At 41.6% G+C, this 23,419-nt stretch overlaps 1 pseudogene; it reads left to right on the forward strand.

Annotated features, from left to right (window-relative positions):
• Positions 1 to 6,436: 6,436 nt before the first annotated feature.
• LOC784492 (BCL2/adenovirus E1B interacting protein 3 pseudogene) lies at positions 6,437 to 7,402 on the forward strand (annotated as a pseudogene).
• The last annotated feature ends 16,017 nt before the right edge of the window (positions 7,403 to 23,419 follow it).

The raw sequence follows: 23,419 nt of genomic DNA on the forward strand, positions 1-23,419 counted from the left end.
CAGTCTCTATTGCAACCACTCAACTGTGCCATTGTAATGTGAAAACAGCCTTGGGTAGTATGTAAAAAAATAAGCATGGCTGTATTCCAGTAAATTTTTATTTACAAGACTTCCCTGGTGGTCCAGCAGTTAAGAATCCACCTGCCATTACAGGTGGATTGGGTTCGATCTGAGCAAACAGAGGACATGTGTTCAATCACTTGTCCAGGAAGATTCCCTGAAGCCAGCACTCTACAGCCTGTGCTCCACAAGAGAAGGACCACAGTGAGAAGCCGGTGCACTGCAGTTAGAGAGTAGCCCCCACTCTCCTCAACTAGAGAAAGCCCTTACCCTGCAACAAAGACGCAGAGCAGCCAAAATTGAACAAATAAATAAAATCATATGTATATATATATATATGCCTTATTTTGAAATTCTAATTTACAGAAGCATGTTTGTGGGCTGGATTTGGCCCTCAGGTGATAATTTGCCAAGCCCTGATCTCTTGGACAAAAACTGCTTCATATCTAGGCTTTGATGCTACTTCATTTAGAAAGAATGATCAAAACCTCCCCTTTAGCTCCCTATAAATGTTAGATGACCCTGTCCACACTGATCATGGAGATAACTGACCATCTTACCTACTATAGCTGAAGAGAGATGCCTAGTAATGGCTTGGAACCTGAAAACGGCCAAGTTGTTTCTTTATCAAATGGAGCCTGTGACAGATTCTTGTCTTTTCCAAAAATGACTGCAGCAGTATTTGTCAACAGTCTCACAAGCTCTTGCAGAAATCTTCCTCTCCCTCAAGTAAGAAGAGGAAGGCTGGGACTTCCCTGATGGTCCAGTAGCTAAGACACCACACTCCCTATGCAGGGGGCCTGGGTTCAATCCCTGGCCAGGGAGCTAGATCCTGCCTGCTGCAGCAAGATTGAAGATCCTGGGCACCTGGGTTCAATCCCTGGCCAGGGAGCTAGATCCCGCCTGCTGCAGCAAGATTGAAGATCCTGTGTGCTGCAACTAATAGCTGGCACAACCAAATAACTGAATTAATATATATTTTCTTAAAGAAAAGCAATGGAAGGCCTTTTGCCCTCGAATATGTGATTCTTTGTAATCACTCAGAAATAAGACCTCCAAAGTTAAGTCATAAAAGGATGTACAGCTCCCCTCTGGCTCTCTTTTTCTGTTTGGGATGCACACCTTTGAATTTCAGTGCTGTGACGGAGGAACCCCAGGCCACACAGAGTGTGGCCCAAGTGAGTCTCTGATGTCAGCCATCATTAACCACTTGGGATGTGAGGCAGACTTTGAGATGACTCTAGCTCCAGTCTAACTGTATGAGAGATCACAAGCGGGAAGCACATTCAACTCCCCCTCCAAACCATGAGAAATAATAGTAACAGGATAACTGTTGCTTTAAGCCCTTTTAAGAATAGGTTGATTTGGCTGCCCTTTCCCCTGTGGTCTCTGCCTGCACTGCAGTGTCCCCACGGAGTTGCAGACACGTGCGGAGGGGCCGGCTGTGGATGCTGGGCAGATGCGGACCCAAGGTGACTGGAAAGTAGGGCATCCTTGGCCCTCCTGAAGAGAGGAAATCAGTGGCAGATGGACAGTCTGTGTATGGAGTTATCAGATGCCTTTACCTGAGAAACCTTCTTCCATTAGGACCACAGATGTCTGACAGCCCTTTGTGAAACCAAGATAAGTGATGGTTGAAAAAACTACTGTCAATGAGATTTTGCACTGAAATTCTGGATTATACCTCAAATTTTAAACAGGAAAACAAAACCCCAGAGGAATAAATTCTGCAGGATCCAAAGGGATGCAAAAAAGTGGCTCACTGCCTAGGAATTCACACAAAGGGAAACAACCTGGGTCCCATTGAGGATATTACATTTAGTTTCCTAAATCCCATGGTTGGAGGAGCCTGGTAGGCTGCAGTCCATGGGGTCACTACGAGTTGGATACGACTGAGCGACTTCACTTTCACTTTCATGCATTGAAGGAGGAAATGGCAACCCACTCCAGTATTCTTGCCTGGAAAATCACAGGGACAGGGAAAGCCTGGTGGGCTGCCGTCTATGGGGTGGCACAGAGTCGGACATGACTGAAGCGACTTAGCAGCAGCAGCAGCAGCAGCAGCAGCATGTTTCCTTAGGCTTCTCTTGACTGTGACAGCTTCTTAGACTTTCCTTGTTTTCGACAACCTCAAGTTTCAAGTAAGGCATTTTGTAGAAAGTGTCTCAATTAGGATTGAGTAGGATTTGGGGATCTTACAACCTCAGGGACTTTGAAAGGAAGACCACAGAGGTAAAGTGCTAAGTGCCATTCTCATCCCATGTCAAGGGTACACTCTATCAACATGATTCATTATGATTGACATTGACTTTGACCACCTGGCCAAGTTCCTATTTGCCGGTTTTTCTGCTGTAAAGTTACCCTCTCTCCCCAACACTGTACTTATTGAAATGCCGTCACAGTGTGCAGCCCACGCTTAAGAAGAGTGGAGTTGGGATATTCTTAAGGGTAGAATGTTTACATCAGTTCATTGAAATGCTATAGAAAAAATTGGTCTTTTCCCTCATTTGTTAAATTCATTTATACCACTATGGAAAAAAGAAAAGTTTGACTTGCTATGAAGCATATATGACTGCAACAGAGTTGCGAACTACAGTGGGGTCCTGCTATAATAACACAAGTAGAGACTTTGGGGGCAGGCAGTGGGAGAAGGTCACAGGGCCTTAAAGATACTGCTAGCTGAAGACTGATGGCCCTCAAGGAGGCTGTTGGTGAGGGCTTAAAGGAAAGTGAGGAAAATGCTATTGGAAGCTGGAAGGAAGGAGACATCTCTTATATAGCCGTGGGAACTTTAGCATGTTATTACTTATAATAACATGGAAAACAGATAATGTACCTAATGAACTAAAGGATCCACTCTAGGAGATTTTTAGTCACATGACAAAGTATGATCTACTTTCTTTAAGCTGCATATCATAAGGTACAGATAGAGAAGAAAAGCAAAAGAAAGAATAAATATTAAGGATCCATAAAAATTAAAAATAGAACTACTATATGATGCAGCAACCCCATTTGTGGGTATATATCCAAAAGAATTGAAAACAGGACTTGAAGAGAAATTGCAGATCATTGCAGCATCATTCACAGTAGCTAAAAGGTGGAGGCAAACTGAGAGTCCATTGATAAGTGAATGGATATAACTTCTTCAGTCAGTTCAGTTGCTCAGTTGTGTACAACTCTTTGATACTCCATGAATTGCAGCACGCCAAGCCTCCCTGTCCATCACCAACTCCCGGAGTTCACTCAAACTCACGTCCATTGAGTCGGTTATGCCATCCAGCCATCTCATCCTCTGTTGTCCCCCTGCTGCCCCCAACCCCTCCCAGCATCAGAGTCTTTTCCAATGAGTCAACTCTTTGCATGAGGTGGCCAAAGTACTGGAGTTTCAGCTTTAGCATCATTCCTTCCAAAGAAATCCCAGGTTTGATCTCCTTTAGAATGGACTGGTTGGATCTCCTTGCAGTCCAAGGGACTCTCAAGAGTCTTCTCCAACACCACAGTTCAAAAGCATCAATTCTTTGGCACTCAGCTTTCTTCACAGTCCAACTCTCACATCCATACATGACCACAGGAAAAATCATAGCCTTGACTGGACGGACCTTTGTTGGCAAAGTAATGTCTCTGCTTTTTAATATGCTGTCTAGGTTGGTCATAACTTTCCTTCCAAGAAGTAAGCATCTTTTAATTTCATGGCTGCAATCACTATCTGCAGTGATTCTGGGGCCCAGAAAAATAAAGTCTGACACTGTTTCTACTGTTTCCCCATCTATTTCCCGTGAAGTGATGGGACCAGATGCCATGATCTTCGTTTTCTGAATGTTGAGCTTTAAGCCAACTTTTTCACTCTCCACTTTCACCTTCATCAAGAGGCTTTTTAGTTCCTCTTCACTTTCTGCCATAAGGATGGTGTCATCTGCATATCTGAGGTGATTGATATTTCTCCCGGCAATCTTGATTCCAGCTTGTGCTTCTTCCAGCCCAGCGTTTCTCATGATGTACTCTGCATAGAAGTTAAATACACAGGGTGACAATATATAGCCTTGACGTACTCCTTTTCCTATTTGGACCCAGTCTGTTGTTCCATGTTCAGTTCTAACTGTTGCTTCCTGACCTGCATACAGATTTCTCAAGAGGCAGGTCAGGTGGTCTGGTATTCCCATCTCTTTCAGAATTAATTTTCCATAGTTTATTGTGATCCACACAGTCAAAGGCTTTGGCATAGTCAATAAAGCAGAAATAGATGTTTTTCTGGAACTCTTTTTCTTTTTCAATGATCCAGCAGATGTTGGCAATTTGATCTCTGGTTCCTCTGCCTTTTCTAAAACCAGCTTGAACATCTGGAAGTTCACGGTTCACGTATTGCTGAAGCCTGGCTTGGAGAATTTTGAGCATTACTTTACTAGCATGTGCTGCTGCTGCTACTGCTAAGTCGCTTCAGTCATGTCTAACTCTGTGCGACCGCATTGATGGCAGCCCATCAGGCTCCCCTGTCCCTGGGATTCTCCAGGCAAGAACACTGGAGTGGGTTGCCATTTGTGAGATGAGTGCAATTGTGCAGTAGTTTGAGCATTCTTTGGCATTGACTTTCTTTGGGATTGGAATGAAAACTGATCTTTTCCAGTCCTGTGGCCACTGCTGAGTTTTCCAAATTTGCTGGCATATTGAGTGCAGCACTTTCACAGCATCATCTTTTAGGATTTGGAATAGCTCAACTGGAATTCCATCACTTCCACTACCTTTGTTCGTAGTGATGCTTTCTAAGGCCCACTTGACTTCACATTCCAGGGTGTCTGGCTCTAGGTGAGTGATCACACCATCGTGATTGTCTGGGTTGTGAAGATCTTTTTTGTACACTTCTGTGTATTCTAGCCATCTCTTCTTAATATCTTCTGCTTCTGTTAGGTCCATACCATTTCTGTCCTTTATCGAGCCCATCTTTGCATGAAATGTTCCTTTGGTATCTCTGATTTTCTTGAAGAGATCTCTAGTCTTTCCCATTCTGTTGTTTCCCTTTATTTCTTTGCATTGATCGCTGAAGAAGGCTTTCTTATCTCTTCTTGCTATTCTTTGGAACTCTGCATTCAGATGCTTATATCTTTCCTTTTCTCCTTTGCTTTTCACTTCTCTTCTTTTCACAGCTATTTGTAAGGCCTCCGCAGACAGCCATTTTGCTTTTTTGCATTTCTTTTCCATGGGGATCGTCTTGATCCCTGTTCCCTGTACAATGTCATGAACTTCAGTCCATAGTTCATCAGGCACTCTATCTATCAGATCTAGGCCCTTAAATCTATTTCTCACTTCCACTGTATAATCATAAGGGATTTGATTTAGGTCATACCTGAATGGTCTGGTGATTTTCCCTCCTTTCTTCAATTTAAGTCTGAATTTGGTAATAAGGAGTTCATGATCTGAGCCACAGTCAGCTCCCGGTCTTGTTTTTGTTGACTGTATAGAGCTTCTCCATCTTTGGCTGCAAAGAATATAATTAATCTGATTTTGGTGTTGACCATCTGGTGATGTCCATGTATAGAGTCTTCTCTTGTGTTGTTGGAAGAGGGTGTTTGCTATGACCAGTGCGTTCCCTTGGCAAAACTCTATTAGCCTTTGCCCTGCTTCATTCCATGCCCTGTGGGGCCACCCAAGATGGGCAGGTCATGGTGAAGAGGTCTGACAAATGTGGTCCACTGGAGAAGGGAATGGCAAACTACTTCAGTATTCTTGCCTTGAGAAACCCATGAACAGTATAAAAAGGAAAAATGATAGGATACTGAAAGAGGAACTCCCGAGGTCGGTAGGTGCCCAATATGCTACTGGAGATCAGTGGAGAAATAACTCCAGAAAGAATGAAGAGATAGAGCCAAAGCAAAAACAATACCCAGTTGTGGATGTATTTGGTGGTAGAAGAAAGGTCAGATGCTTAAAGAGCAGTATTACATAGGAACCTGGAATGTTAGGTCCATGAATCAAGGCAAATTGGAAGTGATCAAACAGGAGATGGCAAGAGTGAATGTCGAAATTCTAGGAATCAGTGAACTAAAATGGACTGGAATGGTTAAATTTAACTCAGATGATCATTATATCTACTACTGTGGGCAGGAATCCCTTAGAAGAAATGGAGTAGCCATCACGGTCAACAAAAGAGTCCGAAATGCAGTACTTGGATGCAATCTCAAAAACAACAGAATGATCTGTGTTCATTTCCAAGGCAAACCTTTCAATATAACTTCTTACCTAGCTATAAAAAGCAGGAAATCCTGCCATTAGCAACAACATGAATGGATCTGTAGGAGATTATGCTACATGAAATAAGCCGGACAGAAAAAGATAAATGCTATCTGACCTTACTTATGCGTGGAATCTAAAGCAGTCTGGGGCTGCCCGAGAACCGGAGACGGTCCTTGCTGCGGGGCCGCAGCTTTTCCAGCCGTCAGACAATGTCGTCTCACTTAGTAGAACAGCCGCCGCCCCCGCACAACAACAACAATAACTGTGAGGAAGGCGAACAGTCTCTGCCACCGCCTGCCGGCCTCAACAGTTCCTGGGTGGAGCTCCCCATGAACAGCAGCAATGGCAATGATAATGGCAATGGGAAGAATGGGGGGCTAGAGCACGTACCCTCCTCATCCTCCATCCGCAATGGGGACATGGAGAAGATTCTTTTGGACGCACAGCATGAATCCGGACAGAGCAGTTCAAGAGGCAGTTCTCATTGTGACAGCCCTTCCCCACAAGAAGATGGGCAGATCATGTTTGATGTGGAAATGCACACCAGCAAGGACCATAGCTCTCAGTCAGAAGAAGAAGTTGCAGAAGGAGAGAAAGAAGTGGACGCTCTGAAGAAAAGCGTAGACTGGGTGTCCGACTGGTCCAGTAGACCTGAAAACATTCCACCCAAGGAGTTCCACTTCAGGCACCCTAAGCGTTCCGTTTCCTTAAGCATGAGGAAAAGTGGAGCCATGAAGAAAGGGGGGATCTTCTCCGCAGAGTTTCTCAAGGTGTTCATTCCATCTCTCTTCCTCTCCCATGTTTTGGCTTTGGGGCTAGGCATCTACATTGGAAAACGACTGAGCACGCCTTCTGCCAGCACCTACTAAGGGAGGAGAAGAGTCCCTGGGCCAGCGTGTGACTTGTGAAGTGGTGTCTTGTCACAGTAGTTTATTTGAACTTGAGACCATTGTAAGCATGACCCAACCTCCACCCTCTTTTTACATATCCAAGTTCCAGTAACTCTCAAATCCAGTATTTTATTCCAACTCTGTTGAGGCATTTTACTAATGACCTCATTCCCTTTTTGGCCTGTAAAACACTTTAGAATTTCCTAATAAGAGTTTACTGTCGTTTAGAAATTTGCAAGGGCTTTTTTTCCGAAAACGCCACCAGCAGATTGTAATTTTGTCAAGAATGCCATTGTCTTCTCTCAGTACCACCAGACCTAGACCTGCACCATTCGTGGTATAAATCTTACTCTTACAAGATAACCCACCTGTCTCTTCTAATGGGACCAGGTTGCAAATGATATGAAAGCTTTGTTGTTTTGTTTTTCAAGACAAAGGCAAGCTTCCCTAAGCTTGAATTTATAGTTATGAAAAAAGAAAAGAAAAGAAAAACAAATAAAACAGACAAAATATGACACAAGGAAAAAAAATATACTGGGCAATAAAAAGTTATTTTAAAAAAAAATAATAAAGCAGTCTGGGCCTGAGGGGATGGAGAGGTAGGGTTGGGGCAAAGGGGAGGTGGGGAGTTGTTGTTCAGTGGATGCAGAGTTTCAGTCATACAGGATAGGGGCTAGGGATGTGGTTGACATTATGTATTGTACCCTTGGAAGTCATTAAGGGAGTGAATTTTATGCTATACAATTATTTATTACTACAATAAACATTAAAGATCTGGGGCTTTTTGGGGTAAAAACCAGCACTCTTTCTTATTTTCAAACTCTTCAGATGAAAGACAATGTTAAAATTAAGAAATGGCTTTTAGGCAGAGATCAAATCAAATGTGCTGTTAAGAAGACATGTTATAGTGTATATAAGTGAGTCACTTTGCTATACAGCAGAAATTAACACAGCATTGCAAATTAACTATATTTAAATGTAAAAAATTAAAAAATAAAAAGAAAATGTGGTCTAGAGATGAAGCCAAGGGTGTGACTGTAAAATCTTTGCTATAAACTCAGAAAGATTTAAGTGGTGCATCATAGACTTTTTCAAATAGATAAAAAGTCTTTTTAAAATCTTAAAAACATGTCTTGGGAATCCTCTGTATTAAACAACAGGACTTTTAGGAAACTTATAGTCCCACAGGAATTTTACAGGGTGCCCAAGGTAGAAAAGGCTTAGGTGTTTGATATTTGTGGATGTTGCTTTTGTTAAATGTAATAAACTCCAGTAAGATTCTTAGGAAATCCACCATGTTTTTAAGAGAATTGCATTGATGAAAATATCCTCAACTTGGTATAAGAGGGACAGGGACAATACAAAATAAAAAAAGGCTTTTGGATCTATGAACTACTATGAGCAGGAAGCAATCTAGAAAACAAAACAAATAGGAAACTATTCAATGTCAAGCACTAGTTATTGCTTATATAAAAGAAAGGCTGACACACAGAACTTGGAAAAACAGAGTATAGAGAGTTCCCATGAAACTTTCCCCTAGCTCGCCTCAATAAGAATATATTAGACTTTTTAAAAGTATAAATATCAGAATGAGGAATTTGACATTGATACCATACTGTTAACTAAACTACACACCTTGTTTCAATTTCACCAGTTTTTACATCTTGTTTGGCATATTTATTCAATCTCTCTGTAACTTGAAGTATAATTCTTGTAAGCAACATAAAAAGTTTTACTTTGCCTATTCCATTTACATTGAATGAAATTATTGATATGGTTGTGTTTAAGTATCCTATCTTATTATTTGGTTTTAATTTTCCCATTTATTCTTGGTTTCTCCATTCTTCCTATCATCCTTTTTTTGGGGGTGATCATGTATTATTTTTAGTATTTTATTTTGCCTCATCTATTCACTCTTTGGTATTATAGCCAATTTTGCATTATTTTTAGAAATTGCTTAAATACTTTAATGTACTTTTCATTTACCTCAGTCTATCTTCAATTACTATTTAACTGTATAGAGAGTATAGAACCTTATGATTGTACATTTTAATTTACCCACTTCCACTCTTTGTGTCCTTATTATCTTATATTTTCCTTCTACATATACCATAAACTCTACAATGCATTATTACCTTTTGTTTTAAAACATAAATTTTTTAAAGAAAGAAATATAATATATTTAAAATGTGAAGATACTTAAATTTTTTTTTTGTAAAAACCACATATTCACCATTCCTTCCTGCATATATTGAGTTTTCCTTTAGCCTGAAGAACTTGTAATACAGTTTTCTGAAGCTAAATTCTGTCTGCTGTTGTAAGTCTGAAAATGTATTTACTTTGCCTTGGTTTTGAAGGACATTTTTACCAGATATAGAATTCTGGGTTAAGTATATTTCTTTAGCTTTTCCACTTTTATTTTCATCTATTTGCTGTTGTTTCGTGTATTTATTGTGCCTTTTTTCTTTGATTTTCTATCTGCTATTTATCCTTGCTTTCAACATTTGATTATGATGTGCCTAAATTTTTTTCTTTGAGGTTTCTTTAACTTCTTGGATTTATGAATTGATGTGTTTCATCAAATTTTAGGACATTCTTAGTTACTATCTTTCCATGGATTTCTTCTTCATTCTTTCTCTCCTTTCCTTCTGAGACTTCAATTAGCTATATATTAAGCCACTGGGTATTATTCCACAGACACTGGACGCTCAGTTTTTTTCTTTTTTTTCTTTCTTCACTATCTTTTCTCAGTTTGGACACTTTCTATTGTCTTGTATTATCTTTAAGTTCATTAATTCTCCCCCCCCCCCCCCCCGCTATATCTGGTTTGCTATTAATCTTATCTAGTGAATTATTCTTCTCTGAACTTTTTATGTTATTTCTACTTTTCCTATGGAGTTCTTTTGTAATAGATTATATGCTCTGCTAAATTTCTCTATCTTTGCATGCGTATTGTCCAGGGTGAAAGACCTGAGCAATGGCAAGTTTTCAGATATCTCTTCAAACTTTACAGTTGAGTGAACAGTACTTTAAACTATTGGTGATCTCTTTCTGCTTTATAGGTTGGTTGCCAATGTTGGGGGTTACTGAGTTTTCTTTGTTCTCCAGTACTGGTCCCAGTGTTTTGTAATTCAGGAGATCTCTGTCTGCCCTGCTGTACTTTTATCAGTCTGTGGAGGACAGTTGCCTTCTATTCTGTGGAAACTCATTGTTTGAACAGTTTCTCTCATTTTTTTTTTTTTTTTTCTGCTTCCCCAGCATTTGGAAATGAAATCCAACTGTATTTAAGTTAGGCTTGTGTCAGCTCTCCTTATCCACCCTTCTTATTCTGAGGGCAGCTGTCTTGCACTTAGGAGAGGCCCCTGAGACACGTGAGAGGATATGTCTGAGCTCTTTCATTCTGCCCCAGGCATTGACACACTGCTCTCCAGAATTCTGTGGAAGACTTATAGGAAGAGCGGTGAGTGAGTGCAAATGCACAACTCTTTATAGCCTATAAAGATGGTCTCTTTTGACTCTGTACATCCTAATGGAAAGAGGAAATCTGTAGTCTTTTTTTGTTGTTGTTTATGAAATGAAACAACATTTATTATCAATAACCTCAGATATACAGATGACACCAACCTTATGGCAGAAAGTGAAGAGGAACTAAAAAGCCTCTTGATCAAAGTGAAAGAGGAGAGTGAAAAAGTTGGCTTAAAGCTCAACATTCAGAAAACGAAGATCATGGCATTTGGTCCCATCACTTCACAGGAAATAGATGGGGAAACAGTGGAAACAGTGTCAGACTTTATTTTTCTGGGCTCCAAAATCACTGCGGATGGTGATTACAGCCATGAAATTAGAAGACGCTTACTCCTTGGAAGGAAAGTTATGACCAACCTAGATAGCATATTCAAAAGCAGAGACATTACTTTGCCAACAAAACGTCCGTCTAGTCAAGGCTATGGTTTTTCCAGTAGTCATGTATGGATGTGAGAGTTGGACTGTGAAGAAAGCTGAGCGCCGAAGAATTGATGCTTTTGAACTGCGGTGTCAGAGAAGACTCTTGAGCGTCCCTTAGACTGCAAGGAGATCCAACCAGTCCATTCTGAAGGAGCTCAGTCCTGGGTGTTCTTTGGAAGGAATGATGCTAAAGCTGAAACTCCAGAACTTTGGCCACCTCATGCGAAGAGCTGACTCATTGGAAAAGACTCTGATGCTGGGAGGGATTGGGAGCAGGAGGAGAAGGGGACGACAGAGGATGAGATGGCTGGATGGCATCACCGACTCGATGGATGTGAGTTTGAGTGAACTCCAGGGGTTGGTGATGGACAGGGAGGCCTGGCGTGCTGGGATTCATGAGGTTGCAAAGAGTCAGACGTGACTGAGTGACTGAACTGAACTGAACTGATGAAATGAAACACTTTTTTTTTTTTTTTTAATTAACCACTTTCTTATGTAATTATTAACTCTCAATAATTGTAACTTTTAATGTTTACAAAAATCTCATTGGACAGTTTAATCATTCTTCTGTTACAATAGACAAAGACATTTTTTCCAGTTTTTCCCCTCTTATAAAGGATGTTTCCATGAATAACCAGAAAACCATTTTAGGTTTCTATGTCTGTATTGTAGTACATCATACAGTGGAAGTGACAAATAGATTCAAGGGATAGGATCTGATAGAGTGTTGGAAGAACTATGGACGAAGGTTCGTGACATTGTACAGGAGGCAGTGATCAAGACCATCCCCAAGAAAAAGAAATGCAAAGAGGCAAAATGGTTGTCTGAGGAGGCCTTACAAATAGCTGTGAAAAGAAGAGAAGTGAAAGGCAAAGGAAAAAAAAGGAAAGATACACCCATTTGAATGCAGAGTTCCAAAGAATAGCAAGGAGAGATAAGAAAGCCTTCCTTAGTGAGCAATGCAAAGAAATAGAGGAAAGCAATAGAATGTGAAAGACTAGAGATCTCTTCAAGAAAATTAGAGATACCAAGGGAACATTTCATGCAAAGATGGGCACAATAAAGGACAGAAATGGTATGGACCTAACAGAAGCAGAGGATATTAAGAGGAGGTGGCAAGAATACACAGAAGAAGTGTACAAAAAAGAGTTTCATGACCCAGATAATCACTATGGTGTGATCACTCACCTAGAGCCAGACATGTTGGAATGTGAAATCCAGTGGGCCTTAGGAAGCATCACGACGAACAAAGCTAGTAGAAGTGGAGATGATGTAATTCCAGTTGAGCTATTTCAAATCCTAAATGATGATGCTGTGAAAGTGCTGCACTCAATATGCCAGCAAATTTGGAAAACTCAGCAGTGGCCACAGGACCAGAAATGATCAGTTTTCATTCCAATCCCAAAGAAAGGCAATGCCAAAGAATGCTCAACTACTACACAATTGCACTCATCTCACACACTAGTAAAGTAATGCTCAAAATTCCCCAAGCAAGGCTTCAACAGTACATGAACTGTGAACTCCCAGCTGTTCAAGCTGGATTTAGAAAAGGAAGAGGAACCAGAGATCAAATTGCCAACATCCGCTGGATCATGGAAAAAGCAAGAGAGTTCCAGAAAAATATCTATTTCTGCTTTATTGACTATGCCAAAGCCTTTGACCATGTGGATCACAATAAACTGTGGAAAGTTCTTCAAGAGATGGGAATACCAGACCCTTACCTGCCTCCTGAGACATCTGTATGCAGGTCAGGAAGCAACAGTTTAAACTGGACATGGAACAACAGACTGATTCCAAATAGGAAAAGGAGTACATCAAGGCTGTATATTGTCACCCTGTTTATTTAACTTACATACAGAGTACATCATGAGAAATGCTGGACTGGATAAAGTGCAAGTTGGAATCAAGATTTCTGAAAGAAATATCAATAACCTCAGATATGTAGATGACACCACCCTAATGGCAGAATGAAGAAGAACTAAAGAGCCTCTTGATGAAAGTGAAACAGGAGAGTGAAAAAGTTGGTTTAAAACTCAACATTCATAAAACATTAAAAAATCATGACATCTGGTCCCATCACTCATGACAAATAGATGGGGCAACAATGGAAACAGTGAGAGACTTTATTTTGGGGGGCTCCAAAAGCACTGCAGACAGTGACTGAAGCCATGAAATGAAAAGACACTTGCTCCTTGAAGAAAAGCTGTGACCAATCTAGACAGCATATTAAAAAGCAGAGACACTACTTTGCCAACAAAGGTCTGTCTAGTCAAGGTTATGGTTTTTCCTGTAGTCATGTATGGATGTGAGAGTTGGACTATAAAGAAAGCTGAGCACCGAAGAATTGATGCTTTTGAACTGTGGTGTTGGAGAAGACTCTTGAGAGTCCCTTGGACTGCAAGGAGATCCAACCAGTCCATCCTAAAGGAGATCAGTCCTGGGTGTTCATTGGAAGGACTGATACGGAAGTTGAAACTCCAGTACTTTGGCCACCTGATGTGAAGAACTGACTCACTAGAAAAGACCCTGATGCTGGGAAAGATTAAAGGCGGGAGGAGAAGGGGACAACAGAGGATGAGATGGTTGGATGGCATCACCGAGTCAGTGGACATGGGTTTGAGTAAGTTCCGTGAGGTGGTGATGGACAGGGAAGCCTAGCATGCTGCAGTCCATGGGGTCGCAAAGAGTTGGACATGACTGAGCAACTGAACTGAACATCATAAGAACATGAGAACCATATTCTACTTAAAATTCAGTAACACGTTCTGAGTTGGAAAAAGGTAGGTACTTAATAAATGCATTTTATCAAAGCTTCTCTTGTATAGCGACTGATGTGCTAAGCGCGGCCAAGAGGAGCTACCCCACGTCCGAGGTCAGGGGCAGAAGCTGGGAGGACCCCATGCCCGAAGGGCGGCAGCCAAGAGAAGTTACCCCATGTCTGATGTCAGGGGCAGCGGCCAAGAGTGCCAGGCTGCAGCGGCGCAGGAATGGCAGAGAAGAGCTACCCAAGTCCGAGGTCAGGGGCGGCAGCGGGGAGGAGCTACTCCACGCCCCCATGCCCGATGCCAGGGGTGGTGGCCAGGAGGACCAACCCCATGCCAAAGGCCGGGGGCGGCGGCCAGGAGGACTAACCCCACTTCCAAGGAGCGGTGGCTGCGCAGGTGTAGGAGGGCCTAGAGGCGCTATCCCACTTTGAAGGTCAGGAAGGGTGGTGGTGAGGAGATACCCCTCCTCCAAGGTAAGGAGCAGCGGCTGCATTTTTCTGGAGCAGCCGTGAAGAGATACCCCACGTCCAAGGTAAGAGAAACCCAAGTAAGATGGTAGGTGTTGCAAGAGGGCATCAGAGGGCAGACACTGAAACCATATTCACAGAAAACTAGTCAATCTAATCACACTAGGACCACAGCCTTGTCTAACTCAATGAAACTAAGCCATGCCCGTGGGGCAACCCAAGATGGGCGGGTCACGGTGGAGAGATCTGACAGAATGTGGTCCACTGGAGAAGGGAATGGCAAACCACTTCAGTATTCTTGCCTTGAGAACCCCATGAACAGTATGAAAAGGCAAAATGAAAAAGGAACTCCCCAGGTCAGTAGGTGCCCAATATGCTACTGGAGGTCAGTGGAGAAATAACTCCAGAAAGAATGAAGGGATGGAACCAAAGCAAAAATGATACCCAGCTGTGGATGTGACTAGTGATAGAAGCAAGGTTCGATGCTGTAAGAGCAATATTGCATAGGAACCTGGAATGTCAGGTCCATGAATCAAGGCAAATTGGAAGTGGTCAAACAAGAGATGGCAAGAGTGTATGTCGACATTCTAGGAATCAGCAAACTCAAATGGACTGGAATGGGTGAATTTAACTCGGATGACCATTATATCTACTACTGCGGGCAGGAATCCCTCAGAAGAAATGGAGTAGCCATCATGGTCAACAAAAGAGTCTGAAAGGCAGTACTTGGATGCAATCTCAAAAATGACAGAATGATCTCTATTCGTTTCCAAGGCAAACCATTCAATATCACGGTAATCCAAGTCTATGCCCCAACCAGTAACGCTGATGAAGCTGAAGTTGAACGGTTCTATGAAGACCTACAAGACCTTTAGAACTAACAGCCAAAACAGATGTCCTTTTCATTATAGGGGACTGGAAGGCAACAGTAGGAAGTCAAGAAACACCTGGAGTAACAGGCAAATTTGGCCTTGGAGTATGGAATGAAGCAGGGCAAAGACTAATAGAGTTTTGCCAAGAAAATGCAGTGGTCATAGCAAACACCCTCTTCCAACAACACAAGAGAAGACTCTACACATGGACATCACCAGATGGTCAACACCAAAATCAGATTGATTATGTTCTTTGCAGCCAAAGATGGAGAAGCTCTATACAGTCAGCAAAAACAAGACCGGGAGCTGACTGTGGCTCAGATCATGAACTCCTTATTACCAAATTCAGACTTAAATTGAAGAAAGGAGGGAAAACCACTAGACCATTCAGGAATGACCTAAATCAAATCCCTTATGATTATACAGTGGAAGGGAGAAATAGATTTAAGGGACTAGATTTGATAGATAGACTGCCTGATGAACTATGGACTGAGGTTCGTGACATTGTACAGGAAACAGGGATCAAGACGATCCCCATGGAAAAGAAATGCAAAAAAGCAAAATGGCTGCCTGGGGAGGCCTTACAAATAGCTGTGAAAAGAAGAGAAGCGAAAAGCAAAGGAGAAAAGGAAAGATATAAACATCTGAATGCAGAGTTCCAGAGAATAGCAAGAAGAGATAAGAAAGCCTTCCTCAGCTATCAATGCAAAGAAATAGAGGAAAACAACAGAATGGGAAAGACTAGAGATCTCTTCAAGAAAATTAGAGATACCAAGGGAACATTTCATGCAAAGATGGGCTCAATAAAGGACAGAAATGGTATGGACCTAACAGAAACAGAAGATATTAAGAAGAGGTGGCAAGAATACACAGAAGAACTGTACAAAAAAGAACTTCACGACCCAGATAATCACGATGGTGTGATCACTGACCTAGAGCCAGACATCCTGGAATGTGAAGTCCAGTGGGCCTTAGAAAGCATCACTATGAATGAAGCTAGTGGAGATGATGGAATTCCAGTTTAGCTATTTCAAATCCTGAAAGATGGTGCTGTGAAAGTGCTGCACTCAATATGCCAGCAAATTTGGAAAACTCAGCAGTGGCCACAGGACTGGAAAAGGTCAGTTTTCATTCCAATCCCAAAGAAAGGCAATGTCAAAGAATGCTCAAACTACCTCACAATTGCACTCATCTCACACGCTAGTAAGGTAATGCTCAAAATTCTCCATGCCAGGCTTCAGCAATACGTGAACCGTGAACTTCCAGATGTTCAAGCTGATTTTAGAAAAGGCAGAGGAACCAGAGATCAAATTGCCAACATCCACTGGATCATGGAAAAAGCAAGAGAGTTCCAGAAAAACATCTATTTCTGCTTTATTGACTATGCCAAAGCCTTTGACTGTGTGGATCACAACAAACTGTGGAAAATTCTGGAAAAGATGGGAATACCAGACCACCTGATCTGCCTCTTGAGAAATCTGTATGCAGGTCAGGAAGCAACAGTTAGAAATGGACATGGAACAACAGACTGGGTCCAAATAGGAAAGGGAGTACATCAAGGCTGTATATTGTCACCCTGCTTATTTAACTTATATGCAGAGTACATCATGAGAAACGCTGGACTGGAAGAAACACAAGCTGGAATCAAGATTTCTGGGAGAAATCTCAATAACCTCAGATATGCAGATGATACCACCCTTATGGCAGAAAGTGAAGAGGAACTAAAAAGCCTCTTGATGAAAGTGAAAGTGGAGAGTGAAAAAGCTGGCTTAAAGTTCAACATTCAGAAAATGAAGATCATGGCATCCGGTCCCATCACTTCATGGCAAATAGATGGAGAAACAGTGGAAACAGTGTCAGACTTTATTTTGGGAGGCTCCAAAATCACTGCAGATGGTGACTGTGGCCATGAAATTAAAAGACGCTTACTCCTTGGAAAGAAAGTTATGACCAACCTAGATAGCATATTCAAAAGCAGAGACATTACTTTGCCAACAAAGGTCCATCTAGTCAAGGCTATGGTTTTTCCAGTGGTCATGTATAAGAGTGAGAGTTGGACTGTGAAGAAGGCTGAGCTCCAAAGAATTGATGCTTTTGAACTGTGGTGTTGGAGAAGACTCTTGAGAGTCCCTTCAACTGCAAGGAGATCCAACCAGTCCATTCTGAAGGAGATCAGCCCTGGGATTTCTTTGGAGGGAATGATGCTGAAGCTGAAACTCCAGTACTTTGGCCACCTCATGCGAAGAGTTGACTCATTGGAAAAGACTCTGATGCTGGGAGGGATTGGGAGCAGGAGGAGAAGGGGACGACAGAGGATGAGATGGTTGGATGGCATCACTGACTCCATGGACATGAGTCTCAGTGAACTCCGGGAGATGGTGATGGACAGGGAGGCCTGGTGTGCTGCGATTCATGCAGTCGCAAAGAGTCAGACACGACTGAGCGACTGAACTGACCTGATGCTTACAAAGTACATTATAGATTTTATTAACTTTATAAGCATGTTTTAAACTATAAAGTGTTACATAAATATACCAGAAGGAGAAGGATGGTTGGTGGACAAATACATTACATTTGCAGAAATGTTGCATTTTGCTGCAAAGATGTTACATTTGAAAAAATCTGTCAGGATTGAATTTTCAATGAATAAAAAAATAGCAGAGCATGGAATTTAACCTGCAACCCATGAGTGGCTTTCAGATAGTTCATAAATAACCTACAACGGCACACACAATGTAAGTGTATTTTCATTTATTTCCTGGAAAAAACTCCATGATATGCATTAATTATCAAATTATCTATTATCAAAGAGGTCCATGACCCTAATGTAATGAAGAAGACCTGCCATAAAGTTTCCATATTTAAAAGGAAGGTAAGACCTTGCCAGTGTCTTAACAGAGTAGGTATATCAGACACTTGAAAATAATGAAAGTAAATGTCAACACTGAAAGTGTAGAACATATACTACTTTATTAAGGAGACAGCATGAAGTAGCAGCCTAGGTTGGGATGCTTCCCGTCATCAACAGTTTTACAGACCTATGCAATCAAGGCAAATTATCTCTCACCTTCTGTGTCTTTTTTTCTCTTTTTCTGCTTCCATATGCTCAGTCTCCATGGCCCACTGGTTCTTCCTACGACTATATTAAGAAACGTGAGGGTCTCAAACTGATAATTTTCTTCCCATCCAGCTTTTCAATTATTGAGTAGTTAAGTATTGCCTATCTATTGTTGTTTAAGAATTTTTGTTTAGTGTGATGGGAAGAAAATACATGCAATTATATACAAGTTTAGAAACCAAATAACATCTTGGGAAGCATGTGAAGACATTTAAATGTTAGGTGAAATAAGCCTCTTATAACTAAACAGAATTACTTCACGCATTATTTTATTCTAGAATTTTCTCTTTTATTCCCCACTTAGAACCTCAAAATGTGACCTTACTTAGAAGCATGGTCTTTGTACATGTAATTAGTTAAAATGAAATCATTTTGGATTAGGGTGGGCCCTAATTCCAAAGTGTGTGTGTGTGTGTGTGTGTGTGTGTGTGTGTGTGTGTGTGTGCGTGTGTGTGCGCAGTTGCTAAGTCATGTCCAACTCTTTGCAACCCCATGGACTGCAGCCTGCCAGGCTCCCCTCTCCATGGGATTTTCCAGGCAAGAATACTGGAATGGGTTGCCATTCCTTCTCCAGGGAATTTCCTGACCCAGGGATCAAACCCACATCTCCCGTATTGGCAGGCGAATTCTTTACCACTGAGACACCTGGGCAGCAGGAGATGACGTGAAGACATGCAGGGAAGAAGGCCAGATAATTATGGAGGCAGATGGGCATGATACAGCTTCAAGGCAAGGAACCAAGGATTACAGGCACCCAAAGCAAGCAAAGAGGCAAGGGAGGAGTCTTCCCTTGTTCCCTTGAGCCTTCAGAGGGAGTATGGCCCTGCTGACACCTTGATTTTAGACTCTGGCCTCCAAAGCAGTAAGAAAAAAAATGTTTCTGTTTTGTGTTTGCGGTTCTTTACTATAACAACTCTGGAAAACTAATACGTAAGCCACATGTAAAATTTGTCTTAAAGTGTACAAGTTATAGCTATAAGAAAGTAAAAGCATTTTACATTCTAAGAGACAAATTTCATCCCTATCATTTTTGGACTTAATTTTTGCTTTTTAAAGAGATCTGTGGAACATTTATAAAATTATGACCAACTGTGTTCCTGATTTCCACATTTTTCTCAAGTTGTATTAAGAGTGTGAGCCTCAGTTTAGCTCTAGAATCTGCATTTTCATCTTTTCATTTTCTCACATTCTTATGAAATAGAACAATATACAAGCTAAATATTTAAATAATTACACAACTTAGCTGTTACACAACTAAGTTAAGAAATTGTAAAATGGGACTGTTGGTTGGGAATGGCTCCAACAAGTTTTGAATCAAAGTATTCATTGTAAAAAGTCCTCAGCTGGAATTTTAAAAGCAGTTTAGGGATGAGATTATACAACATACTCAAGGAGGAAGTACAAAATTGAATGGACTAAAGTCAAGGTCAGCTTAACAATCAAGTAATCCTTTTTTTAAGTTGAGTGATAATTGACATATAACATTATGTCAGTTCCAGGTGTACAACATAATGATGTGTAATATGTGTGTATTGTGAAATGAGGACCACAAATCTAGTCAACATCTACCACCACATATCGTGACAAACTTTTTTCCTTTGTTATGAGAAGTCCCGAGATCCACTCTTTCAGCAACTTTCAAGTGCACTATACAGTATTGCTGACAATAGTCACTGTACTTTACATTAAATCCCAAGAACTTATCTGTCTTATAAATGCACATTTGTATCTTTTGACCTGCTTCACCCATTTGCCCATAGCCCAAACCCCCACCTCTGGCAACGACTAATCTGTTCTATCTATGAGCTTCTTTTTTTCCTTAAGGCATCACATATAACTAAGATCATCAGCATTTGTCTTTTTCTTTCTGACATATTTCACTTAGTATAACACCCTCAGTTCCGTTCAGTCGCTCCGTTGTATCTGACTCTTTGGACCCCTTGGACTGCAGCATGCCAGGCTTCCCTGTCCATCACCAACTCCCGGAACTCACTCAAACTCATGTCCATTGAGTCAGTGATGCCACCCAACCATATCATCCTCTGTTGTCCCCTTCTCCTCCCACCTTCAATCTTTCCCAGCATCAGGGTCTTTTCAAGTGAGTCAGTTCTTCACATCAGGTGGCCAAAGTATTGGAGTTTCAGCTTCAGCATCAGTCCTTCCAGTGAATATTCAAGACTGATTTCCTTTAGGATTGACTGGTTGGATCTCTTTGCAGTCCAAGGGACTCTCAAGAGTCTTCTCCAACATCACAGTTCAGAAGCATCAATTCTTTGGAGCTCAGCTTTCTTTATATTCCCATTCTCATATCCATACATGACTACAGGAAAAACCGTAGCTTTGACTAGATGGAACTTTGTTGGCAAAGTAATGTCTCTGCTTTTTAATATGCTGTCTAAGTTGGTCACAGCTTTCCTTCCAAGGAGCAAGCTTCTTTTGCTTTCTTTTATGACTTCAGTCACCATCTGCAGTGATTTTAGAGCCCCCCCCCCAAATAAAGTCTGTCACCGTTTCCATTATTTCCCCATCTATTTGCCATGAAGTGATGGGACTGGATGCCATGATCTTAGTTTTCTGAATATTGAGTTTTAAGCCAACTTTTTCACTCTCTTCTTTCACTTTCATTAAGAGGCTCTTCTTTATTTTCTGCTATAAGGGTGGTGTCATCTGAATATCGGAGAAGGAAATGGCAACCCACTCCAGTATCCTTGCCTAGAGAATCCTGTGGACAGAGGAGCCTGGTGGGCTACTGTACATAGGGTCACACAGAGTCAGACACGACTGAAGTGACTTAGCATGCGTGCATGCATTGGAGAAGGAAATGGCAACCCACTCTAGTATTCTTGCCTGGAGAATCCCAGGGATGGAGGAGCCTGGTGGGCTGCCATCTATGGGGTCACCCAGAGTCGGACATGACTGAAGCGACTTAGCAGAAGCAGCAGCATCTGAATATCTGAGGTTATTGATATTTCTCCCAGAAATCTTGATTCCAACTTGTGCTTCTTCCAGCCTGGCATTTCACATGATGTTCTCTGTATATAAGTTAAATAAGCAATATACAGCCTTGACGTACTCCTTTTCCTATTTGGAACCAGTCTGTTGTTCCATGTCCAGTTTTAACCATTGCTTCCTGACCTGCATACAGATTTCTCAGGAGGCAGGTAAGGTGGTCTGGTATTCCCATCTCTTTCAGAATTTTCCACAGTTTATTGTGATCCACACAGTCAAAGGCTTTGGCATAGTCAATAAAGCAGAAATAGATGTTTTTCTGGAACTCTCTTGCTTTTTCCATGACCCAGCGGATGTTGGCAATTTCATCTCTGGTTCTTCTGCCTTTCCTAAATCCAGCTTGAACATGTGGAATTTCACAGTTCACGTATTGCTGAAGCTTGGCTTGGAGAATTTTGAGCATTACTTTGCTAGCGTGTGAGATGAGTGCAATTGTGCAGTCGTTTGAACATTCTTTGGCATTGCCTTTCGTTGGGATTGGAATGAAAACTGATCATTTCTGGTCCTGTGGCCACTGCTGAGTTTTCCAAATTTGCTGGCATATTGAGTGCACCACTTTCACAGCATCATTGTTTAGGATTTGAAATAGCTCAACTGGTACTCCATCACCTCCACTAGCTTCATTCATAGTGATGCTTCCTAAGGCCCACTTGACTTTGCATTCCAGGAAGTCTGGCTCTAAGTGAGTGATCACATCATCATGATTATCTGTCTCAAGATCTTTTCTGTTAGTTCTTCTGTGTATTCTTGCCACCTTTCTTAATACCTTCTGCTTCTGTTAAGTCCATACCATTTCTGTCCTTAATTGTGCCCATCTTTGCATGAAATGTTCCCTTGATATCTCTCAGAGTCAACACCTTCAGAGTCAACCTATGTTGTGACAATGTATGTTGTGACCCTCAAATATAGAAATGGCAGGATTTCCTAATTTTTTTATGGCTGAATAATATTCAGTGGCATGTATAATACACACACACACACACATCTACTTAACATCTTCTTTATCCATTCATTCTTTGGTGGATACCTTTGTTGTTTCCATGTATGGGCTCCTGTGAGCAAGGCTGCTATGAACAGGTAAGTGCCAATATCATTTCAGTCAGTGGTTTCATTTCCTTCATAAATACTTAGAAGCATAATTGCTGGACCATATGGTAGTTCTATTTTTAATATTTTGAGGAACTTACTGTGTTCTTTTCCATGGTGACTGTGTCCATAACATCCCCACTGACAGTGTAGGAGAGTTCTCTTTTCCCCCAAATCCTCACCAGCACTGTGGTCTTTTTAATGCTCACTATTCTGACAGGTGAGGGAACTTTTCCTTTCCTGAGCTGTTTTCAGTTCTTCCGTGGCTTGGGCTGGCCCGTGAGTTCCTGCAAGCTCTTAATAAAGTATCTGGCACATATCTGAGCCGGGAGGAACCAAGGGCCTAATATTCAGAAAATAGCCATAAATGAGTGGAGGACCAACTGGACCAGAAAACATAAAGGAAGCCAGACGAGGAAGGGACAGTTAAGGACTTTGGGAAGGTCATGTACACACTGCTATATTTACAATGGATAACCAACAAAAACCTACTGTCTAGCACGTGGAACTCTGCTCAAAGTAGGGCACCAGCCTGGATGTGGGTGTTTGGGGGAGAATGAATACATGTATACGTATGGCTGAATCCTTTCACTGTTCACCTGAAACTATACATCATTGTTAATTGGCTATACTCCAATACAAAATATTTTTGGGGTGTTAAATTTCAAAAATGAATTAATATTTAAAAAAAAGAATGCAGGAAGCATCATCTTTATCACGGAGGAGGTTACACAGGGAGCTCCCTGGCCTCGCCCAGCTGAGAGCCTCGCCTGCACACTCCTCTGGCTGCGCGTCAGCCCAGGCTGCTGTGGGGGCAGAGACCGGGAGGGCGCTGTCTTCACCGCAGAGGCCACAGGAGAGAGCACATTTCTGAGTAAGCTTTTCCCTTATGGACACAAGGCCCAGCAAGCCACACCCTTTCCTTTCTTGGAGAGATGTAAGGGAGGGGTAGAGAGGAAGCCTGAGACTGGTGGTTCTTAAA

Source organism: Bos taurus, chromosome 28 (assembly GCF_002263795.3).
Source record: "Bos taurus isolate L1 Dominette 01449 registration number 42190680 breed Hereford chromosome 28, ARS-UCD2.0, whole genome shotgun sequence".
NCBI classification, from domain to species: domain Eukaryota; kingdom Metazoa; phylum Chordata; class Mammalia; order Artiodactyla; family Bovidae; genus Bos; species Bos taurus.